The sequence below is a fragment of the Dasypus novemcinctus genome, chromosome 19 (assembly GCF_030445035.2).
Source record: "Dasypus novemcinctus isolate mDasNov1 chromosome 19, mDasNov1.1.hap2, whole genome shotgun sequence".
NCBI classification, from domain to species: Eukaryota; Metazoa; Chordata; class Mammalia; order Cingulata; family Dasypodidae; genus Dasypus; species Dasypus novemcinctus.
In genome coordinates this window covers 50,592,828-50,617,229 of record NC_080691.1, presented here as the reverse complement: position 1 = coordinate 50,617,229, position 24,402 = coordinate 50,592,828, and the positions used below count along the sequence as shown (strand labels likewise).

General features: G+C 42.3%; 1 long non-coding RNA gene across 1 annotated transcript in view; it reads right to left on the bottom strand.

Moving 5' to 3' along the window:
* Nucleotides 1–3,039: 3,039 nt before the first annotated feature.
* Nucleotides 3,040–24,402, bottom strand: part of LOC131274620 (uncharacterized) — a 47,844-nt gene continuing 26,481 nt past the window's right edge. Inside the window, exons 2-5 of the long non-coding RNA XR_009181904.2 lie at nucleotides 18,241–18,376; nucleotides 17,465–17,537; nucleotides 12,742–12,817; nucleotides 3,040–3,122 (exon numbers count right to left, since the gene is read on the bottom strand). This is a non-coding gene — a long non-coding RNA (uncharacterized lncRNA). The remainder of the gene's footprint in view (nucleotides 3,123–12,741; nucleotides 12,818–17,464; nucleotides 17,538–18,240; nucleotides 18,377–24,402) is intronic.

Genomic DNA, 24,402 nt, shown 5'->3' with positions numbered 1-24,402 from the left:
CATTTTCGGGACTTGGAGTTGTCCTAAATGATACTGCAGGGACAGATGCTGCACATTATATATCCTGCCATAACCCACTGAATGTACTGGGGGAGAGTGTTAACTACAATGTAAACTATTATTCATGAGGTGCAGCAGTGCTCCAAAATGTGTTCACCAAATGCAATGAATGTGCCACAATGATGAGGGAGGTTGTTGACATGGGAAGATTGGGGGGATAGAGAGTGGGATATGTGGGAACCTCATATTTTTTTAATGTAACATTTTTTGTGATCTATGTATCTTAAAAAAGGAGAGAAACAATTTAATTTAAAAAATGAAAAAAAAGAATTAAAAAAAAAACTGAGTCAAAGAAGCCAACCTGGATCAGTGGTTGAGCACTTGCTTTTCACAGGCAAGGTTTCAGGTTCAACCTCCAGCCCCTGTATCTTAACAACAACAACAAAATGCTTAGCCAGTCTTACACTGTGTCCCTCTCCCTCTCCTTTCCTAGGGAGGCGGATCCGCCACTTTGCTGTAGCCACCAACCCAGAGGCCTGAGAATTCAAAACTGTCTATAGGGTGGCGGAACATGCCACCATTTGCAGTTGCAGCTTTTAACTCAGTTTTGCCCCTTTTCCTTTAGGGTGGTGTCCAACCTTCCTGTGGTGTCCTAAATACTACAACACTTTTTTCCAGGCCTTTTCTGACTGTCCTCTAGCTATTTTGCTGGGATAGAAGAGAGACCAGTATCTTTCTGGTCTGCCATCTTCCTGGAAGTTGGTTCCTCACTGGTTTCTGAAGTGACCAACTGAGTAGAATCTTCAATTGGCACTTCTATTTCTGTTCCTTCATTGCCTTCTGAAGAACAATGTATTTGAGAGTGATCAGGATCTTCTGATTTTTCCTTTACTGTAACATCTTCCATTTCTAGGGAAATTCTAGAATTGCCCATGGATTCAGCTTTCACTTTGAGGGGGCCACAACTTCCACACAGAGACAGGAGTGACCATTCAGCATTTGCCACCATCACCCGACCACCTAGGTACTTCTTCGGCTCCAGGAAATGTTTCTTAATGATAAACGAAATCCGTGCTTTGTTCTCCAAAATCCATTGTCTGTTTTTATGCTAGTACCACACTGTTCTGACCACTGTAGCTTTTTTTCAAGGTCAGGCAGTGAAATTCCTCCACATCACTTTTTTTTTAGAATGCTTTTGGCTATTAGGGTGCAGTTTTCCTTCCCAGTGAATTTGGCAATTGCCTTTTTCTGTTTCTGTAAAGTAGGCTGTTGGACTTTTGATTGATATTACATTGAATCTATGAAATCAGTTTTGGTAGGATTGATATCTGCACAATATTTAGCCTTCCAGTGCATGAGCATGGAATGTCTTTCCATTTCTTTAGGTCTTCTTTGATTGCTTTCAGCATTGTTTTTTAGCTTTCTAAATACAGGTCCTATACATCTTTGGTGAAATTGATTCCTAGGTATTTGAGTCTTTTTGTTGCTATTTTTTTTAAGATTTGTTTTTATTTATTTCTCTCCCCTCCCCACCCCAGTTGTCTGTTCTCTGTGTCCATTTGCTGTTTGTTCTTCTGTCTCTCCTTTTATTGTCAGCGGCACCGGGAATCTGTGTCTCTTTTTGTTGCATCATCTTGCTGCATCAGCTCTCCGTGTGTGCAGCACCACTCCTGGGCAGGCTGAACTTTCTTTCATACTGAGCAGCTCTCCTTAAGGGGTGCACTCTTTGCGTGTGGAGCTCCCCTACCTGGGGGACACCCCTGAGTAGCACAGCATTCCTTGTGCACATTGGCACTGGACATGGGCCAGCTCTACACAGGTCAAGGAGGCCCTGGGTTTGAACTGTGGACCTCCCATGTGGTAGGCGGATGCTCTATCCATTGAGCCAAGTCTGCTTCCCTGTTGCTATTGTTAATGGAATTTTTTCCCCTGAATTCCTCCTCCAATTTTTCAATACTAGTGTATAAAAACATGATTGATTTTTGTATGGTGATATCATATCCTGACACTTGACTGAACTCATCTATTAGAGGGAAAGCTTTCAACCTTTCCCCATTGAGTATGATGTTGGCTGATGGTTTTTCAAATACGCCTTTCATCATATTGAGGAATTTTTTTCTATTCCTACCTTTCAAAGTGTTTTCATCAAGAAAGGATGCTGGATTCTGTAGAATGCTGTTTCTGCATCAATTGCAATCATGTGGTTTTTCCCTTCTGTTTGTTAATGTTATTGCATTGATTTTTTTTTTTATGTTGAACCAGCCATGCATGCCAGGAAAAAATCACACTTGGTCATGAGGTGTAAGTCTTTTGGTGTGCTGTTGGATTTGATTTGCAAGTATCTGTTTGAGAATTTTTTTCATCCATGTTCATTAGAGTGATTGGTGTGTAATTTTCTGATAGGGTCTTTATCTGGTTTTGGGATCAGGGTAAACATGGCATCATAAAATGATTTGGGTAATTTTTCTTCAGTTTCAATTTTTTGGATGTGTCTAAACATGATGGGTGTTAATTCTTCTCAAAACACTTGGTAGAATCCACCTGTGAAGTCATCTGGTCCTAAACTTATCTTTGAGAGATTTTTGATGACAGACTAAATCACTTTCAATGAGATTGGTTTGTTAAGTTCTTGTATTTCTTGTAACATCACTGTTGTTACAAGTTGTGTATTTCTAGGAATTTGTCCATTTCACCTAGGTTGTCTAGTTTGTTGGCATCCAGTTTCTCATAATATCCTCAGGAGTTCAGCCAAATTATGACTAAACTAAAGGCTGTTTCTGACCCACCTAAAAAAGCTTTAAAAAGAGCTTTGAAATGATCAAGCTGTTTCCAGGAAACTTGATTGTATCCAAAAAAGTATTTAAAGGAATACCAGAAAAGCATCTAGCACCCAACATATAAAATTTATAATGTCTGAAATTTGATACAAACTTACCAAGTATTCAAAAACAGAAGGAAAATATGAAGAGAAAAACCAATCAATAAAAACAGACTCATAAGTGATGAAGATGATAGAGTTAGGAAACAGACACACTAAAATAACTGTTTTATATATATTCATAGTTCAAGAATATAGAAGAAAAAATGAGCATGGTAATGAGACATGGATAATATAAAAAGCTCTAAAACAAACTGTTAAGGTAAACAAATACAATGGCTGAAATGAAAAATACACTAAGTGGGATTAATAGCATATAAGTGCAGAAGAAAACACTTGAGGACTTGGAGACATAACAATAAGAACTCTCCAAAACAAAACACGAAAGGAGGGAAGCAGACTTGGCCCAGTGGATAGGGCGTCCATATACCACATGGGAGGCCCGCGGTTCAAACCCTGGACCTCCTTGACCCATGTGGAGCTGGCCCATGCGCAGTGCTGATGCATGCAAGAAGTGCCGTGCCCTGCAGGGGTGCCCGCCATGTAGGGGAGCCCCACACGCGAGGAGTGTACCCCATAAGGAGGGCCGCCCAGTGTGAAAGAAAGTGCAGCCTGCCCAGGAATGGTGCCACACACATGGAGAACTGACACACAAAATGATGCAAGAAAAAGAAACACAGATTCCCATGCCACTGACAACAACAAAAGCGGACAAAGAAGAACACGCAGTAAAATGGACACAGAGAGCAGACAACGGGAGGGTTGGGGGGGGAAGGGGAGAGAAATTTTTTTTTAAATCTTAAAAAAAAAACACGAAAGGAAAAGACAAGGAGAAAAACTTAAACAGAGTGTGAGTGATCTGTGGGCAACTTCCAGTTGCATATTGCATGTGTAATTGGGAGTCCTCAAAGGTTCAAGAGAAAGGAGAGCAGAAAAAATGATTTAAGAATAGATGAAAAATTCTCAAATTTCATGCATATTATAAACTCACCAATCCAAGATGTTCAATATACCTCACATGAAGAAAACATGAAGAAAGAAACACCAAGGCATATGACAATGAAATTGCTTAAAACCACTAAGAATAAGCAGGGAAATGAAAAAACATATTACTTAGCAAAAAATAAGATGAGAATGAAAGAGTTTTGATCAAAAACAGTGAACCCTGGAAGAGACTGAACCAACATATTTAACAACTCAAAACCTAAAATTCTACACCCAATGAAAAGATCTTTCAAAAAGAAAAGTGATTCTTACCAATAAAAAGAAATTATACTGATACATACAACATGGAAGAATCTCAAAATAATTATGATGAGTGAAAGAATCCAAACAAACAAAAAGAGTATATAAGCAGAGTGGGTGTAGCTCGGTGGTTGAGAACCCCCTTCACACATTCGAGGTCCCAGGTTCAATCACAAGTACCTCCTAAAAAAAAAAAGGCTATGATTCCATTTATATAAAGTTCTAGAAAAGCTGATTAGTGATTGTCTGGGGGATAGGTACAAGGCAGGAAGGTGGGACAACACAGGCACAAGGAAACTACTGGGACTGATACATTCATTATCTTGATTGTAGGGATAATTTCAAAGATTATGAATATGCTAATGTATGTTAAAACATGATACTATATAGTTTAAATGAGTATTTTTACGTTAATTATAATTCCGTAAAGTCCCGTTTTTTTTTTTTTTAAAGAAGGAAAAAGCCTTTTTCAGATATTTAAAAGCTGGGAGAATTAATCATTAGCAGATCACCCCTACAAGAAATGCCTAAGGAATTACTTTATGCAGAAGAAAAATAATATTAGACGGAAATGTGAAACTAAACAAAAAGACACAAAAATGCTAGAGATGTAGGTAAATATAAAAGACTTTTTGTCAAAATCTCTAAATCTCTTTAAAATATAATTGAATGTTTAAAGCAAAAATAATTCCATATTGTGGATTATATAACACATACAGACATAAAAATATAACAAACAATAGCACAAAGGCCCAGAAGGGGGAAATGCAAATTTTTTTTTCTGAATATCAGTTGAAGGTAGACTGGGGTAAATTGGAATAGCATACCATAATCCCGAAAACAATCACTAAAAAAATAAAATGAAGAGGTATGTAAAAGGACAAAGGATAAAATGGAGCCATAAAAATAATCAATTAATACAAAGAAAGGTGAAAGAGAAGGACAAGGGAATAAACAACAGATATGATAAATAGAAGCAGACTTGGCCCAATGGATAGGGTATCTGCCTACCACATGGGAGGTCTACGGTTCAAACCTCGGGCCTCCTTGACCAGTGTGGAGCTGGCCCATGTGCAGCTCTGATGCGCGCAAGGAGTGCCGTGCCACGCAGGGGTGTCCCCCACATAGGGGAGCCCCACGCGCAAGGAGTATGCCCCGTAAGGAGAGCCACCCAGTGCAAAAGTGCAGCCTGCCCAAGAATGGCGCCTCACGCATGGAGAGCTGACACAACAAGATGATGCAACAAAAAGAAACACAGATTCCCTGTGCCACTGATAAGGACAGAAGCGGTTGCAGAAGAACACAGTGAATGGACAGAGGGAACAGACAAATGGGGGGAGGAAGGGGAGAGAAATAAAATAAATAAATAAATAAATAAATAATAAAAGATTTGTTTAAAAAAATAGCAAACTGGTGGATTTAAACCTAAATATATGTTAAATCTCATTACAAATGAGATGTAAATACCTAAATAAAAGGCAGATTGTCAGCTATATTTTTTTAAAAAAGCAAGAACAAACTATATGCAAATTACCAGAAACACAGAGATGGATTAAAAAGTAAAGCGGGGGGAAGTTGGTGGGAAGTTGGCAGAAATGGGTGCTGCAGAGAGACAGGTGCCAATCTGACAAGATCATAACTGCAGGGAAGCAGACTTGGCCCAACGGATACGGTGTCCACTTAGCACGTGGGAGGTCCGCGGTTCAAACCCTGGGCCTCGTTGAACCATGTAGAGCTGGCCCACGCCCAGTGCTGATGTGTGCAAGAAGTGCTATGCCATGCAGGGGGGTCCCCCATGTAGGGGAGCCCCACACGCAAGGAGTGTGCCCCATAATGAGAGCCGTCCAGCGCAAAAAAAAGTTCAGCCTGCCCAGGAATGGTGCCACACAAACGGAGAGCTGATGCAACAAGAATAGACACAGATTCAACATGGAAGCGGACATGGAAGAACATGCAGCAAAGAGACACAGAGGGCAGACAACTGGGATGGGGGGGAAGGGAAGAGGAGAGAAATAAATAGAATAAATCTTAAAAAAAAAAAAGATCATAACTACAGGAGAATGGTCAGTGAGGAATGGAAAGATGGAAGGATCTTGGAGTTAATGATACTTAGTGAGAAGACAAGCTGCCCTGGGAAGATGTTACAATACCACTGAATAAGCTTCCTGAACTTGAGTAAGATAGTGTTCAGATTCTGATAAAGAACGAGAAATGAAGTGGACAGACTTAGCTTTACAATACCTCCATGAGAATGGTTGCCCAACTGGAAACTGACAGCTGGCTCCTCTTCATGAAGAGTTTGTTTTGTTAATACATAAATATATACTGTTTTCTTTCACTTACCTAATTCAAACCTTTAAATGTAAATCAACACCCACTTACTTTGTGGCAGCAAAGTACAAAGTGAAAATATTTGCCAGATATGAAACAGAGATTTCTCAGGAATGGAGAATATCTGACTCATTAAAGTGAAAACTCACTCACTACTTGTGTGTGAATGTGATTGGTTACACATTAGCCTTTATCCCTAATTTTGCTTTACACTCAGAGTTTAACACTTCCCAACTACTTTTCTGTGTGATGTAATACATGTGATTAAAGATATGAGAGAGGAAGTCAGATATGTAAATTATTAACTTCTTATATATTCCCACTTGAAGAACAATTTTGAATGGATGTATTAACCTGTGAATGTTATAAATGTATAGTTACCCCATTCACTGATTACTGGGATGCCTGAGATTCCCAGTGGAATTCCAAGGTTTGTATATGTTTACAGAATAATAATCTTAACAGTTACCTCTGTTCTCACTATAACTTCCTTTGGTGCTACTAGAAAAGATCTTTAGTAAGATGGACCACTAGTTTTGTCCAGTAACAGCATTTCATATATCTCAGAGCCCTTTCAAATAAAACCAAAACGCTATGGAAACTGTATATAGTTATACATTTGTATAGGCTGTAGCAAAGGCAGTGCTGAAAGGGAAATTTATAGCCCTAAACACCTACATTAAAAAGGAAGAAAGAGCAAAAGTCAAAGTCCTAACTACACACCTGGAGGAACTAGAAAAAGAACAATAAACTAATCCCAAAGTAAAGCAGGAAGAAAGAAATAACAAATATTAGAGCAGAAATAAATGAAATTAAGAACAACAACAACTAAAAACAAAGTCAACAAAACCAAAATTTGGTTCTTTGAGAAGAGGAACAAAATAGACAAACTCTTAGCTAGACTAAAAAAAGAAAAATAAAAGAGAAGATGTAAGAAAATCGTAAATGAGAGGGGGGACATTACTACTGATCCCACAGAAATTTTTTAAAAAATAAGAAGATACTAAGAATTTTACATGAACAAACTAGACAACTTAAATGAAATGGTAACAAATTCCCAGAAACACACGTGCAACCTACACTGACTCTTCAAGACTGCAACGAACCAATCACAAGCAAAGAGATTGACTCAGCCATCAAAAATGTCTCAACAAAGGAATTTCCAGGAAGATGGGGGATTAGAAAGGAAGAAAGCTCACTTCTCTCTCAGAAAAACAGCCAGAAGACAGGCAGAAATTGTCCAGAAAAATGTTCTAGCGGGGAGCAGATATAGCTCAAGTGGTTTAGTGCCTGTTTCGATATACAAGGTCCCAGGTTAGATCCCTGGTACCTCCTAAAATTAGAAAAAAAAACAAATGAAAAAGCCAACACTCAGTGGGGAATGGATGTAGCTCAGTGTTTAAGTGCCTGCTTCCCATGTACAAGGTCCTGGGTTCAATCCATGATACCTCTGAAAAAAAAATCCTAAGACTTAGGATGCCAAGAGAAGACTAGACACCACACAGAAGAGAGAAGGGTAAAGGAAAGGAGTCTCAGCTGACTGGAAATATCTTGTGAGTAAAGCTGTAGGAGCAGCTGCTGGTGCACATCTCCCCACTCTTGGAGCAGACAGCAGGGGATCCTCTGGCTCTGCAGCCACAGAGAAGGGGTTGCAGGGTCCTCTTCCCCAAGAAAAGGGAGAGGGAGGGGCATAGCCGACAATAAACTCAGATTTTGGCCATCAAGCTTAGTCTGCTGCATCGCAGGGTTCACAGAATTCAAGATCAGGTGGGGCCACAAAGTTGCTTGCCCTGAGCTGGCAGGGAGCTAAAGAGAACCTGCCTTCTCAAGCACTGTCCCTACTGAATTGGAAAAGTTGCTAATGATGCAGAGGGAGGGAGGGTGTGGCCAGTGAAGGGAGGAGAGCAGCTTCTAAGAAAGTTTGATTTGGGAAGGACATTACTTCTCCACAACCCACCCAGGCAAGGATACAAGCAAAGAAGGGAGAGAATTAATTAATTAATTAATTAAAAGAGGCAATGTGGCGACTTTACCACACTCCTTGAAAACTGACCTGCACCACATTACCAGCTCTATATTCCTGGTTTGAGCAGTTAAAACATGGGCAATCCTAAAGCTCTAGAACAAGTTCAAGAATCCAAAAACAGTAGTAGTACAGCTACTTAACAGTAAATCCCTATGCAAAAGAGAAAAACTAACCATTAGAGTAAAGTCACCATCATTATTAGATGCCTAGAATCAGCAAAAAATTACAAGCCATACTAAGAAAAAGGAAGATATGGCCCAGGCAAAGGGAAAAATCAAAGCTCCAGATGACACAGGACTTGAAACTAAGGGTGATGTTCATGCAAATCTCCTAAATCAAATCAAAGAGTTGAAGAAAACATGACTAAAGAAATATAAGACATTAAGAGGACATTGGCTAAGCACAAAGAAGAATTTGAACACTTGAATGGAAAAATAAAAGAATTTATGGGAATGAAAGGCACAATAGGTGAAATTAAAAATACAATGAAGCATACAACAGAAGATATGAAATAATAGAAGAAACAATCAATGACACAGAGCACAGGACAGTTGAAACTGAACAGAGAGAAGGAAGCGGATGTAGATAAAGTGACTGAGCTCCTGCCTACCACATGGGAGGTCTGGGTTCAGTTCCAGTGCCTCCTGGAGAAGACAAGCAAGATGATGAACTGGCATGAAAGGCTTGGTGCTGTGAGCTGAAGCAACAAGATGAGGTGAGATGACAGAACCCAGAGACAGCAAGGAAACACAATGAAAGATGCAACAAAGCAGGGGGTGGAGGTGGCTTAGGTGGATTAGGCCAAAGTCCCTTGTAGGAAAGGGTTAAGTTTAATTTTCAGAAAGGGGAAGCCAGAGCTGGCTCTGCCCTTTGAGGAGGGAGGAAAAAGTGTTCCAGCAGCTTTGGAGCGCCAGGAATTTGAAAAATGGCACCAAAATGAGGGGGGGCCAATGGTGAGCCCTGGGCATGGGGTCAAAGCAAGAAGAGCCAATGGTGAGAAGTGTGTGTGTGGGGGGGCCAGTAGTGAAAATGGCTCCAAATTTGAAAAGCACACCAGGAATGAAAGCAGTGGCAAGCCTGCCCAGTCCACTGGAGTACAGGGAACATGGAGCAGTGACTGAGAGCAGGAACTGCAGAACATAGTTAGACACCTTGAATAGGCTGTAACCCCTGAGGTACCCAATCAATGGGGAAGAGGGAAGGGACCTGCGGGTTAGGTTTAGGTTTAAACATCATGGTTTCTTGTTGTTTGGCGTGCCGGCCATTTTATCCAGGGCGTGTGCCTGTTCTTACAAGATCATTAATAAAATTCTTTTCTCCTCCACAATCAGGTGAGCTTTTGTTTTCTTACAGGTGCAGCTTTCTTTCTAATACCCTGGGTTCAGTTCCCAGTGCCTCCTAGAAAGAGAAGACCAGCCCACAACAAATGGACACAGCAAATGCAAACAATGAGGAGGTGGGAAGAAATAAATAATATATATCTTAAAAAAAGAGAGAGAGAAGAGAGACATAAAAGAACAGAAAAAAATTGAGCAGGGGCTGAGAAATGAATGAAAGCATGAAGCGTACCAACATACATGTCATTGGAGTTCCAGAAGGAAAAGAGAAGGCAAAGGGGGCAGAAAGAGTATCTGAGGAAATAATATCTAAAAATTCCCAACTCTCATGAAAGACATGAATATACTTTCCAAGAAGCACTGCATATACCAATAAAAGTGAATCCAAACAGACCAACTCCAAGACACATTCTATTCAGAACGTCAAATGCCAAAATAAGAGAAAATTCTGAAAGCAGTGAGGGAGAAGTGAAACATCACATACAAGGAATACCAACTAAGACTTAGTGTGGATTTCACTTCAGAAAAAGAAAAAAATGGAGGCGAGATGGCAGTGGTATGATATAACAGAGATACTGAAAAAGAAAAACTGCAATCCAAGAATTCCTTATCACACAAAAATGTCCTTCAAATATGATGGTGACTTTGATGACAGCAGACTTGGCCCAGTGGTTAGGGCGCAGCGCTGATGTGCGCAAGGAGTGCCCTGCCACGCAGGGGTGTCCCCTGCATAGGGGAGCCCCACGCGCAAGGAGTGCATCCCATAAGGAGAGCCGCCCAGCGCCAAAGAAAGTGCAGCCTGCCCAGGAATGGCACCACACACATGGAGAGCTGACACAACAGATGACGCAACAGAAAAGAAACAGAGATTCCCATGCCACTGACAACAACAGAAGCAGACAAAGAAGACGCAGCAAATAGACACAGAGAACAGACAACTAGGGTGGGGAGGAAAGGGGAGAGAAATAAATAAATAAATAAATAAATAAATAAATAAAAATCTTAAAAATGATGGTGAGTTTGAAATGTTCACAAATAAACAGAAACTGCGAGAGCTCATAAACAAGAATCGGGCTCTGTAGGAAACACTAAAGGGAATTCTGCAGCCAGAGAAGAAAACACAGGAGAGAGAGAGGCTGGGAGGAGGGTTTATAAGTGAAGACTGTAAGAAAGGGTTATCAAAAGGGTAAAAAGACAAAAAAAGATACGACATGTGAAAGCCAAAGAATAAAATGGAGCAAGTTATCCCTTTATAGCAATAACAATGAATGTTAATGTATTAAACCCCCTTAACAAAAGATATAGGCTGACAGAACATATAAAAACAACATGAGCCATTCATATGCTGTCTGCAGGAGACACACCTTAGAACCAAGAATGTAAACAGGCTGAGAGTGAAAGGTTGGAAAAAGATGTTTCATGCAAATAGTAACCAAAAGAGAGCAAGGGTAGCTATATTAGTGTACAAAATAGACTTTAAATACCAAAAAAGTGACGAGATGCAGAAGGCCATTGTATAATAATAAAATGGATATTCCACCAGGAAGGAGTAACAGTTGTAGACGTCTATGCCTGTAACCAAGGTGCCCCAAAATACATGAGGCAAACTCTGGCAAAACTGAAAGGAGATACAGATGTCTCTACAATAATAGTTGAAGACTTCAACACACGACTCACATCAATAGTTAGAACAACTAGATGGAAGATCAAGAAGGAAACAGACCATGAACAATATGATAAGTGAGCTGGACCTGACAGACCTTTACAGAACATAGTACCCCAGATCAGCAGGTGATACATTTTTCTCAAGTGTTCATGGCTCTTTCTCCAGGGTAGACTAGAGTTGAGTCACAAAGCAGGTCTCAATGAATATAAAAAGACTTAAATTATACAAAGCATCTTCTCTAATCATCATGGAATGAGGCTGGAAATCAATAATAGGCCAAAAAAGGGAAAATTCAGAAATAAATGGAGACTAAACAACACACTCCTAAATAAGCAGTGGGTCAAAGACTAAATTGTAAAACAAATAAGCATAATGAAAAAAAAAACTTATCAAAACTTAAGGGAGGGGAGCGAATGTGGCTCAAGTGATTGGGCTCCCACCTACCACATGGGAGGTCCCTGGTTCGGTTCCCAGTGCCTCCTAAAGAAGAGAGAGAGCTAGCGCAACAGGCTGGTGTGGCAAGCTGATGCAAAAGAGACACAAGAAGAAAAATAAGCATAATGAGAGACACAACAAAAGCAGGGAACAGAGGTTCACAGTGACTACTAAAAAAAAAAAAGATGAGCAAAACAGCAAACTGACACAACGAGCACTCATGGCAAGCTGATGCAACAAGAGATACAAGAAGAAAACATGAAAGACACATCAAAGAAGAAAACAGAGGTAGCACGAGCAATTAGGCACCTCCCTCCCACATGGGAGGTCCCAGGTTTGGTTTCCAGTGCCTCCTAAAGAAACAAGGAAGAGGAACAGACACAGTAAGTGCAAACAATGAGGGGGTGGGGAGAACTAATTAAATAAAAATAAACCTTAAAGGGAAGCACTGTGTCTCAATCAGTTGGGCTCCCATCTACCATATGGGAGGCCCTGGGTTCATGCCCTGGGGCCTCCTTGTGAAGGCAGCCTTGCCCGCAAGCACCACAGAGTGCCGCCCAGCCCGCAAGTGCCACAGAGAGCCGACTCAGCAAGGTGACCCAAGAAAAAGGGAGACAAAAAAAAAACACAGCAACACAGAAGGGCACAACAGCGAATGGACAGAGAGAGCAGACAACAAGCAAGCTGCAAGGGGGTAGGGAAATAAATAAAAAATAAATATACAGAAGAGCACACAGCGAATGGACACAGAGAGCAGGCAGCAAGCAAAAAGCCACAAGGGAGGGGGGAAACTAAAAAAAAACAAAAATAACTTATCGGATACAGGGAGCAGATGTGGTTCAAGCAGTTGAGCCCCTCCTTCACACATAGGAGGTCCCAGGTTCAGTCACTAGTGCCTCCTGAAAAAAAAAAAATAAACAATAAGCAAACAAATGAAAAAAACCCGGGAGCTGATGTGGCTCAGTGATTGTGTGTGAGCTTCCCACATATGAGGTCCCGGGTTCAATCCCCAGCCCTGGTACCTCAAAAACAAAACTGATGGAATACAGTGAAAGAAGTGCTGAGAGGAAAATTATAGCCCAAAATGCCCATCTTTAACTGATCACCTAGAGGAGCTAGAGAAATGACAGCAAACCAATCCCAAAGCAATCAGAAAGAAAGAAAGAAATACGAGAACAGAAATAAATGAAATTGAGAAAATAAAACAACAGAGAAAATCAGCACAACCAAAACCTGGTTCTTTGAGAAGATCAATAAAATTGGCAAACCTTATCTAGACTAACAAAGAAATTAGGACAGAAGATGCAAATAAATAAAATCAGGAATGAAAGCAGGGACATTACAACTGTCCCCACAGAAATAAAAAGGACTATAAGAGGATATTATGAGAACCTGTATGCCAACAAATTAGACAACCTAGATGAAATGCACAAATTCCAAGAAATGGCACAACCTACATAGACACTACAAGAGATACAGGAACTCAAAAAACAATCACAAGTAGAGACTGAATCATTCATCAAAAATCTCCCAAAGCAGATGTGGCTCAAGTGATAAGGCCTCCGCCATATGGGAGGCCCCTGGTTCAACAGCAGGGGCCTCCTGGTGAAAAAGAAGAAGAGAAAGTGTGCCTGCATGGCGTGGCAAGCCGAGTGCCCACACAGTGAGCCAAGTGCCCACACGGTGAGGTGAGAACCCGTGTGGGTATCTGCATGGCGAGCCGAGTGCCCACGAGAGTGCCCACGTGGAAAGCCGAGTGCCCATGTGAGTGACTGCATGGTGAGCCAAGTGCCCGTGTGCAATAAAAAAATAAGGCGCAATTGTGTGTATCATGTGCTACTTTTAGCACAAGAAAGGAGGGAAATACGCTTATCTATCCCAATTTGCTAGGTTTCACTTAAAAAAAAAAAAGTATAAACAAATATCTAATGGCAGAAAGTTAAGACTTCTCAGCGAACACCATGCCGAGAGCATCTGGCATTTTGCAGAAGGTGCCCCTCCTTCCAGCCCAGGCCTGCACGCTCTCAAGTCCCCTGCCATCCCCCCAGAACCCCTCAGCTGGACTCACCATGGTGGTCTCCACCCCTCCCCGTCCACAGGAGGGCTCCCTTCTCCCTCTGCTGCACGCTGCGCGGCTGCCATTGGCTCTAACCCACTTCAGGGCAGGCCTCAGATACCTGGGGACCCTCATCGCGATTGGCCAGTTTAATTCTTGCAGTGAGGTGCACTTTTTGATTGGTCGTAGCATTGGCCGCGAAGCCATGATTATGCAGGGAGTCTGCACAGTGGGAGCTTACTCGGGCTGAACCCCATACAGACACCTGCCAAGGGTGGCCACGCTCCGGGGTTTTACAGGGGCGTCGGAAGTTTTGAGACTTAGTAACTGAGAAAGGGCTTGCACACCCCTGCATGTTCAAATACATGTTAGTGCCCAGCTGCTAAGTACTTTAAGACCCAGATCCTTGAGGGCACACATGTTGCCCCCATCTTACAAGATCACGTGATGTGTTCCACGTGATGACTTCCAGAAGAGAAGCTGGGAGGGGGGCTCCAGGAGAAAGAGGGAAGAATTAAATGTACCCCTCCAGAGACTCAAGGACCTGAGAAGGTGCGGATGCCTTTAAGAATCATGAGCGCATTCCAGGCAGCAAAGGGGGAGGGTAGGCATAGGGACAGGGAGGTCTGCGGGCTAGAGGTTCCACCACGCATCTTGGTTGCGGTGAAGTGGGTGATGTTGAACGTACTGGGATGATGGTGCGGGCGTAACCGCAGCAAGACAAGGAGTGTGAATTTTTCTGGTGGGCTGGAGCAGTCCAGTAACAGATGTGGGTTGGAAACAGGTTGGACTGGCAAATTGGGGGGCAGTATATGGCAGCAGGCTGAGGCAGGGGAGAGGATGAGGCAGGAGATTCCATAGGGATCATTTCAGGAAGTCAAAGAATTACACACACACACACACACACACACACACTCTTTGGTGAAAACACAGAGTTTCCAAGCTGACACCCTTAGTTCACCCCCCTCAAAAATTGCCTGCTCCATTCCTTCTGATGTTCCCTGGGAGATTCTGTGTTTACCCCCACAGAGTAAACAGGCCCTTCTCTTGATCCTTTTAAGCACAACCAGAATAAGCAGGACCAGAAGGGAGATAAATGTAGATAATACAGAAAGAAAAAAAAAAAAAACCTAAAGTAAATGAAGAAGAAAAAGGAGGAGGAGGCAAAATATAGATTTCATACTCTTTCCTACCACTGCTAGGTCCTTCAAGGCATGGGTTTCACATTGGCAGTTGTAAAGTGTCTGGGTTTGAACACCTCCAGCCCCCAGTGGGACAAATTCTTCAGTTAAGTGCTCACCCCTTGTTCTGGCTGATTCTGGAGTGCAGTCTGGGAGGCAGAGGGTCAGGCAGCCTAGCTGAGGCTTCCAGGGAGTGGTGTTTGGAAAACAAGTAGATGTGGGGTTCCTTTCTTAGAGGCTAGACTTAGGGAGCAAAGGGAGCCTGGGGCTGATATGAACTGGGGTGAGGGCTGGATACCTGGTAAAGGGATAGACCTAGCTGCCATTAGCAGGCCTGCAGAACTGAAAGAAAGCAGCATTAGGAAGCCAGTTAATGGGGAGGAATATTGGGGTAAGTTTGGAGAGGTAATATGGGTAACATGCTGGTGGGGTTTCAGTAGTGTACTTTGGGCTGGGGCTGGGGGTGTCAAACATGGGGACAGAAAAGATGGAGCTGCAAGAAACTGGCAAAAGTGGAAGAAATGATGGCAATGAGGACTGGCTTGGAAGAAATGTCAGCCTCCTTTCATCACCTCCATCCCTACCCATCCATGGGATAATGTGAGCAATTTCATTTGGATACTAATAGGGGGACTGCTGGAGGCTGCAGGACACAGGGAATTTTGGGTCCCGGTCGGCATGTGGATTCCATGACTAAGAGGATTGGAGGAGGATTGATAAAGATGGCTCCCTAGCACCGAGGTTAGGGAGGTGTGCTTTGACCAGAGGCAGAGAATGTTGAAGGGGCCAGTATTGTGAAATGTATTAGTCAGCCAAAGGGATGCTGATGCAAAATACCAGAAATCAGTTGGTTTTTATAAATGGTATTAATTTGGGGTAGAAGTTACCAGGCCATAAAGTGTAAGTTACTGTTCAAGAGACTCAAGAAGAAAAACAGGGAAGCAGCTGTGGCTCAAGCAATTGAGCTCCTGTTTACCATATGGAGGAACCAGGTTTGATCCCCAGGACCTCCTGGTAAGAAAAAAAGAAAAGAAAAGAAAAGAAAAAGAAAAAAAGGTGTCCCAGACCTCTGTGGAGATAGGCAGTGACACACCAAAAAAGAATATGACACAATCAGATAGGAAATAAAAAAGAAGAAAACATAATGAGAGACTCAACAAAATGGATTGGAGGGAGCTCAAGTAATTAGGCACCTCCCTCCCACATCAGAAGTCCCGGGTTCAGTTCCCAGTTCCTCCCAAAGAAACAAGAAAGACAGAACAGACTCAGCAAATGCAAACAATGAGGGGGTGGGAAGAAATAAATCATAAATCTTAAAAAAATAAATAAAGATATGGTAGAGGAGAGAGTTTGAGTTTTGGACACTGGAGCCCCAGGGAGCGTGCCAAGCCATTTGCCCAATAACTTGCAGCTGAAGAGACCAGAGCCCTGAATAGCTGAGAAAGCCCAGAAGGAAAGAAGCCCCAGGGAGAGAGGCAAGCCTTAAACTAGCCTATGCTGAGACTGGAAGAAGCCAGGACCATGGAGCCTCAGGAAGGAGAGGAAAGCTGAACACAGAGAGTGGCAGTCATCTTGCTCCAACATGTGGCAACAGACTTTGGTGAGGGAAGTAATTTACTCTTTTATGGCCTTGTGACTGTGAGCTTCTACTCCAAATAAGTACTCTTTATAAAAGCCAACAGAATTCTGCTATTTTGCATCAGCACCCCTTTTGGCTGAATAATACAAGTTCTGAGACCGTAAAATGTCCAAACCAAGGCACCATCAGACAGTTTGAATCATGGTGCAACGAAGGAGTAGGTGGTGGGATCTTGCTGGGTGAATAACTACCCCTTTCTCTGCCTTGCTTGTCTAAGCTTCTGCAGAATTAGAAATGGCTGGCAGTAAGGCTGGGAAGGACTCCAGAAAGGCCAAGACAAAGATGGTTTCTACTCAGAGAGAGCCAGCTTGAGGTTTCCATTGGGCTGTGTCCATCAACACCTGAAATCTAGGACGACCAGCCATGGGTGTGTGGGTACAACTGCTGCTGTGTACAGAGCAGCCATCCTGAATTACCTCTCTGCAGAGGTACTTGAACTAGCAGGAAATGCATCAAGAGATTTAAAGGTAAAGCATATTATCCCTTGTCACTTGCAACTTGCTCTTCATGGAGATGAAGAATTGGACTCTGATCAAGGCTACAACAGCTGGTGATGGTGTGATTCCACGTATCCATGAGTCTCTCACTGGGAAGAAAGGACAACAAAAGACTGTCTAAAGGATGCATGTGTTAGAAAGAAAGCTGCACCTGTAAGAAAACAAAAACTCACCTAATTGTGGAGAAGAAAAGAACTTCATTAACAATCTTGCAAGCACAGGTTGGACCTGGATAAAATGGCCGGCCTGCCAAACAACAAGAAACAATGACATTTATAACCCAAAACGAACACACAGGTCCCTCCCCTGTTTCCCATTGATTACTTGAGGGGTTATAACCTATCTGAGATGTCTAAGTTACCTGGTTCCCTCTCAGTTGCCACTCCTGCATTCTCTACACCCTGGTGGGCTGGCCAGGCTCAGTGCTGCTTTCACTCCTGCCCCCACTTCTCTCCATTGGCCTCCCTCGTTTGGGAGCCATTTTTCAAATTCTTGCCAAAGTCGCAAAAACCCTAGAGCTGGCTCTAGCTTCCCCTTTGTGAAAATTAAACAACACTTTCCTACACCTAGATCTCTTATTTATCTCAGGACTCTAATAGCTGTCCAGTGTTGGTGATTCCAGTGGACTGTAGCTCTGTGAAAAACACAATTTTACGTTTTGTAATTCTATTTGAGCAAGTTGGAAGTTTAATTAACTTTCTAACCAACCAAATTTATGCATTTGAGTCTTAACGATATTTGTTACTATGGCTTCAAAGAATCTGTTGATTCTGAAGCAGTGGGTTTTGACTGAGTTGACAGTTTTTTAAAAAAATGGTTTGGGTTTTAATTGTGATGCAGAAGTTATAGTAACAAAGATATGGTTTTGTACAGACATTATTTCCACTCTGGTGGATAAGCTAAAAAAAGGGTACCCAAAAAAAAGGTACCCTCAGAGATGCTTTCTCACCTGTGTTATCCTGCCACGTGGAAAAGATGGCCACAGATGGTGTAGTAGGAAACTCCAAGAATCAGCCCTTCATCAAAACAACTACTGAACAAGTAAGAATTGTCTGAATCAATCATTCTGGAAATTCTGGAGTTTACTGGAACATTGTACAGATCCAGGGAAGAACAGAACAAAAAGAGGCTGGTAAATTGCAGTACATGGAAGCAGATTTGGCTCATCGGACAGAGCATCCAACTACCACATGGGAGGTCCATGGTTCAAACCCAGGGCCTCCTGACCCATGCGGTGAGCTGGCCCATGCTCAGTGCTGATGTGCGCAAGGAGTGCCATGCCATGCAGGAATGTCCCCCACGTAGGGGATCCCTACATGCAAGGAGTGTGCCGCGTAAGGAGAGCTGCCCAGTGCGAAAAAAGCACAGCCTGCCCAGGAGTGGCACCGCACACATGGAGAGCTGACACAGCAAGATGATGCAACAAAAAAAGAGACACAGATTCCTGGTGCCACGACAAGAATATAAGCGGACACAGAACACACAGCGAATGGACACAGCAGACAACTGGGGGTGCGGGGGGTGGGGGGGAAGGGGAGAGGAAAACAAAAAGGTGGGGAAATATTTTTTTTTAAAAAATTGCAGTACATAACAGTTGTTTTACTTTGCTAAAGGCTGCCAATTCAAAATATCAGTAATGGGGTGGCTTTTATAATGGGAATGAATTAGGGGAAATGCTTAAAGTTCCAAAGCTGTGAAAAGGTCCCAAATCAAGGCATCATTGGGGATGCTGTTTGACCAAGGTCAGCTGCTGGATCCTGGACTCCTACCATGTGGCAAGGCAAAATGGTGGCCAGGCTCTGCTTTCTCTTCCAGGCTCACATTCTCCCCGAATTCATCACATGGCTCATCTCTTCTTCCTTCAGGCTTCTCCATTGGTTCCAGTCTCCCACCTCACTCAGCCTCTCAGGGTTTCTCTGTCTTTCTGAGGCTGTAGGTGATCCTGGAGCCCTTTCTCACATGGCAGGGTAAAATGACCATGGCTGCTCTCTTTCTCTATGTCTCCTCCATTTATAGGGTTAAGTAAAAGGATCCAGTAAAAAGATTAAGACCCACCCTAGGCTCTGCATTCTAATAAAAGGCCCTTAACTAAAGTGATCTAATCAAAAGTTCCCTTAACTGAATCTAACTAAAACACCCCAAATACAACAGGCATACATGCACAGGAATAGGTTAGCCTAAAAACATAATTTTCTGGAGTCCACAAAAGACTCAAACCAGAACACCAGTGTATTTCACCGTCCCTGCAGCAGCTACAACCCCCCATCCCACAGCCTCGTGGCAGGCAGCAGTGGGAACGGCAGCTAGGGCTCCTAATGCAGCCTGCTGGTGCCACAGTGGAATATAAGGACTTAGTCTTCCAAAATCCAGGTGTGTGTGGTCTGATCACTGATCGATGCTTTTGATCAGCTACATCAGAACACTGGGGGCAGGCTGTGAGGGCAGCCATCATTCCAAACCACCCCACCTCATGCAAAAGCAGCAGAGGAGTCTTAAACAGGTAGTGCCTTCTTTATTTCATTTTCCATTTCCTGTTTTGGAGCAAAACTAATTCAGAAAGGTCACAAATTGATGACTCCAGCTCTCAATGACAATGTTTTAGTTTCCTAGGCTGCTCAAGCAAATAACACACAAACAGATGAGTTAAACAATTGGAATTTAATGGTTGGTGATTTTGAGGCCAGGAAAAAGTCCAAATAAAGGTGTCATCAAGGCAATGATTTCTTTCTGAGACTGGCATTCTGGAGTTGGCTGCTGGCAATCCTTGGTCCTGGCTCCTCTGTCACATGGCACTGTACATGGTGGCCTCTCCTGGCCTCTCATTTTGCTTCTGGGTTCCCATAAATTTCAGCTCCTTACTTCCTGTGGCTTTCCGTGTCTGTCTGCTGTTCATTACACTTAGAAAGGACTCCAGTAATAGGACCTCAGCATAGAAATTGGTGTTAATATAAATATAGAATGTTCTTTCAGGTTCTAAAGCAAAAGTACATCACTAGTACAGGGTGTTAATAATAAGTACATGGGGTGTATTAGTCAGCCAAAGGGGAGCCCTGAAACCCAGCAGATATGCGGCCAACTCCTACTCTCCAGTTCTTCAGGCCTGCCCTGGACAATGAACAAAATGATGATGATGGACCAGCCCCAGCCCAAAAGAAAGGAGGATCTTAAACTGCAAGCAAGACAATTCCATTCCTCTGCCCTATAACGTCTATTTCCCTTCTCAGCTGGAATAGAGTGGACAGCATTCCCAAATCCCACAAAACTGAAAAATGAACAAAAACAAGGAGGGAGTTTAAATGCTGACTAAAACAGATTTTTTTTTCATTTCTCTCCCCTTCCCACCCCCCTCCCAAGTCATCTGCTCTCCATGTCAATTCACTTCTATCCTTCTCAGTGGCCTGGGAATGTGTGTCTCTTTTTGTTGTGTCATCTTGCTACGTCAGCTCTCCGTGTGTCCAGCACCATTCCTGGGCAGGCTGCACTTTTTTCATGCTGGGTGGCTCTCCTTACGGGGCACAGTCCTTTCATGTGGGGCTCCCCTACGTGGGGGACACCACTGTGTAGCACAGCACTCCTTGCACACTGAGCGTGGGCCAGCTCCACATGGGTCAAGGAGGTCCTGGGTTTGAACCACAGACCTCCCATGTGGTAGGCGGATGCTCTATCCGTTGAGCCAAGTCTGCTTCCCAGATTTATTTTTATTGTAGTTATAATTTTGTGATAACTGTGTAACATGCAACATTGATAGAAAAATTAAATTTTTAAAATTTTAAATTTTAAAAATTAAATTTTAATATGAACTCTTTTAAAAAAAAACAACCAATTTGGAAATCCATTTTTTAAGATTCTACAGTCCCACATCCAGTACCAAAGCTGTATTAGTCAGGGTTCTCTAGGGAAACAGAGCCAACAGGAGATATTTGTAAATATGAGAGTTTATAAAATTGCCTAATCTGACTGTATAGATACACAAGTCCAAATTCTGTAGTATAGGCTGTAAGCTGGGAACTCCAATGAAAGTTTTTAGTGAATTTCCCAATTGAAGTTGGATGGCTAAAGTAGAAATGGAAGGCCTCTCTTCTGACTGCTGAAATCATCACTTCTTTTAAGACCTTCAACTGAATGGATGAGATCTCTCATTACTAAAGGCAATCTCTTCAGTGATTGTAGATGTAATCAACCATAGATACAATCAATTTACTGATGATTTAAGTCCAAAACCTGTCTTCAAAGTAACAATTAGGCTGATGTTTGCTTGACGAAACAAGTGGGCATCATTACCTGACCAGCCTGACACGTGAACCTAGCCATCACAGGGTCAGAGAAAGTATATGAAGAAATAATGGCTGAAAATGTCCCAAACCTGATGAAAGAAATGAAAGATATGAACTCTAATGAAAGACATGCAGGGTTCTCAAGGAACTCCAGTCAGGATAGATTCTAAGAGATCTATACCAAGACTCATTTTAGTGAGGTTGTCAAACTCCAGAGATAAAAACAGGATTTTGAAAACAGCAAGAGACAAGTACCTTGTCATATTCAAGGAATTCCCCAGTAAGATTAACATCAGATTTCTCATAAGAAATCATGAAGGCCAGAAGACAGTGGAGTGGGATATTTAAAGTTCTTTAAAAAGTTGTTAACCAATAATTCCTATCTGGCAAAATTATCTCTCAAAAATGATGAAGGGGGGAAGCAGCTGTGTCTCAATTAGTTGGGCTCCCATCTACCATGTGGGAGACCCTGGGTTCACATCCCAGGGCCTCCTTGTGAAGGCAGGCTCACCTACACACTGTGAAGACCCACCAGCCCGCAAGCGCCGCAGAGAGCCAACTCAGCAAGGTGATACAAACAAAAAAGGGAGACAAGTAAAAACACAGAAGAGCATGCAGTGAATGGTCACAGAGAGCAGACAACAAGCAAATCACAAAGGGGGGGTGTGGAATAAATAAAAATAAATACGAACACACAGAAAGAACACACAGCAAATGGACACAGAGAGCAGACAACAAGCAAGCCACAAGAGGGGGGAGAATTTTTAAAAAATGAAGAAGGGGAGCAGATGTAGCACAAGTGGTTGAACACCTGCTTCCCATGTATGAGATCTCGGGTTTGTTCCTGGTATCTCCTAAAAACAAACAAAAAAATGAAAAAATCAACTCTCATTGGGGAGTGGATGTAGCTCAGTGGTTGAGTACCTGCTTCCCATATATGAGGTTCTGGATTCAAACCCCAGTAGCTCCTAAAAAATAAAAGAGAAAATTAAGACATTTACAGATAAAAGCTGAAAGAGTTCATTACCAGAAGACCAACCTCACAATAAATACTAAAGGGAGTCCTTGAAGATGAAATAAAAGGACACTAGACAGTAACCCAGAGCCATTCAAAGAAGCAAAAATATTACTAAGTGTACCTACACAGGTAAATTTAAAGTCCTGTATTATTGTGCTTTTGGTTTGCTACTGCTTCCCCTCCTCCTCACATGACTTAAGAGGCAACTGTGTAAAATATCATTTTAAATCTATGCTAACAATACAACATGTAAAGATGTAATCTGAGACCATAACAATATAAAGGAGGAGGGATAGAGATATATAGAAGTAGAGAGTGTCTATACTACTCAAACGAGGTAGGTACTAGTCAAACTAGGTTATTACTTTAAGATGTTCATTGTAAATAGAAAGATAATCACTAATAAAACAACTTAAAATATATATTTAGATATTGTAAGTCCAATATATAGAAGTAAATAGAAGAGGAAAAATATATAGAAGAGGGAAAAAGAAGTGGATCAATAAAGCAATTAAATACAAAAAAGGGGAGTGGATGTAGCTCAAGCACTTAGGTACCTGCCTCCTGGGTTCAGTTCCTGGTGCCTTCTAGAAAAAAAACAAATAAGCACACAACAAGCAAAAAAAAACAAAAACAAAAATGAGCAAACAGATGAGGAAGCCATCTTGGGGAGGGAGGATACAAAAGAGGAAGTAATAGAATAACTGTGGAACAAAAACATAAAGACACACAGAAAACAAACGGCTGATTGGCAGGAGTAAAACCTTCATTCTCAGTTATTACCTTGAATGTCCATGGGTTAAATTCCCCTATGAAAAGGCAGAGATTGATAGATTGGGTGAAAGAACATGATCCATTTATATGCTGCCTATAAGAGACTCACTTTAGATACAAAACACAAACAGGCTATCAGTAAAGGGTGAAAAAAGATATTCCACGAAATACTGGTGTGGGATGTTATTGACAGGGGACACATGGTTGGCAGGGAGTTCTACAGGGCATATATCCAGAGCACATAAAAATGTTTGGACATTTTCATAGTGGATACAATTAAAAACAACAACTGAGGGAGTGCTGAGTTCCTAGCCAGGGGAGCTCTATCACAGTCCCTAAAGGAACAGCAACAATCCCCCAAGTGCAACAGCAAAGACCAAAAAAGAAGGAAGGTCCAACAATGAGCCCTTGATACTAATGACTATGCTTGTGAGCCTGTGTACCTGAAATAAGAACAAGGCCTAGAGCTGCAGGGTGCCTAAGAGTTACCTCCTGAAAGCCTCCATGTTGCTCAAATGTGGCCAGTCTCAAAGCCAAACTCAGCATGTAAATGCGTTGCCTTCCCCCCAGCATGGGACATGACTCCCAGGGATGAGCCTCTATGGCGCCGAGGGATTACTACTAAGTATCAGCTGATGATGTAACTAGAAAATGACCTTGAATAAAAGCGTCAACTCAGACCAGCAGAATATCTCAGTCTACATATAATACCAGGAGCTAAAAAATGCTTTTTGACCTGAATCAAGGGGGAAATGGAAAGGATAAATGAGTTTATATGGCTATGAGTCTCCACAAAAGAGCTGGGAGGTTATCAGAGGGGTTGCCCTTATGCACACCTCAGCAGAGTCCCAGAGACAGATTCTTCTGAGGGCTACAGAGACCCACAGGTTCTATGGTCATGGCAGATAGACTTCAGTGCATGTCAGTTGGCCCTTCTTTGGAGTTTGTGTTTCTGTGTGATGGAACTGGACTCAGATGTGATCTTTTTTCAGAAGCCTCTCCTGTTACTTTTACCAGAACTATAGTTGGTGCTGGGGTTTAATAC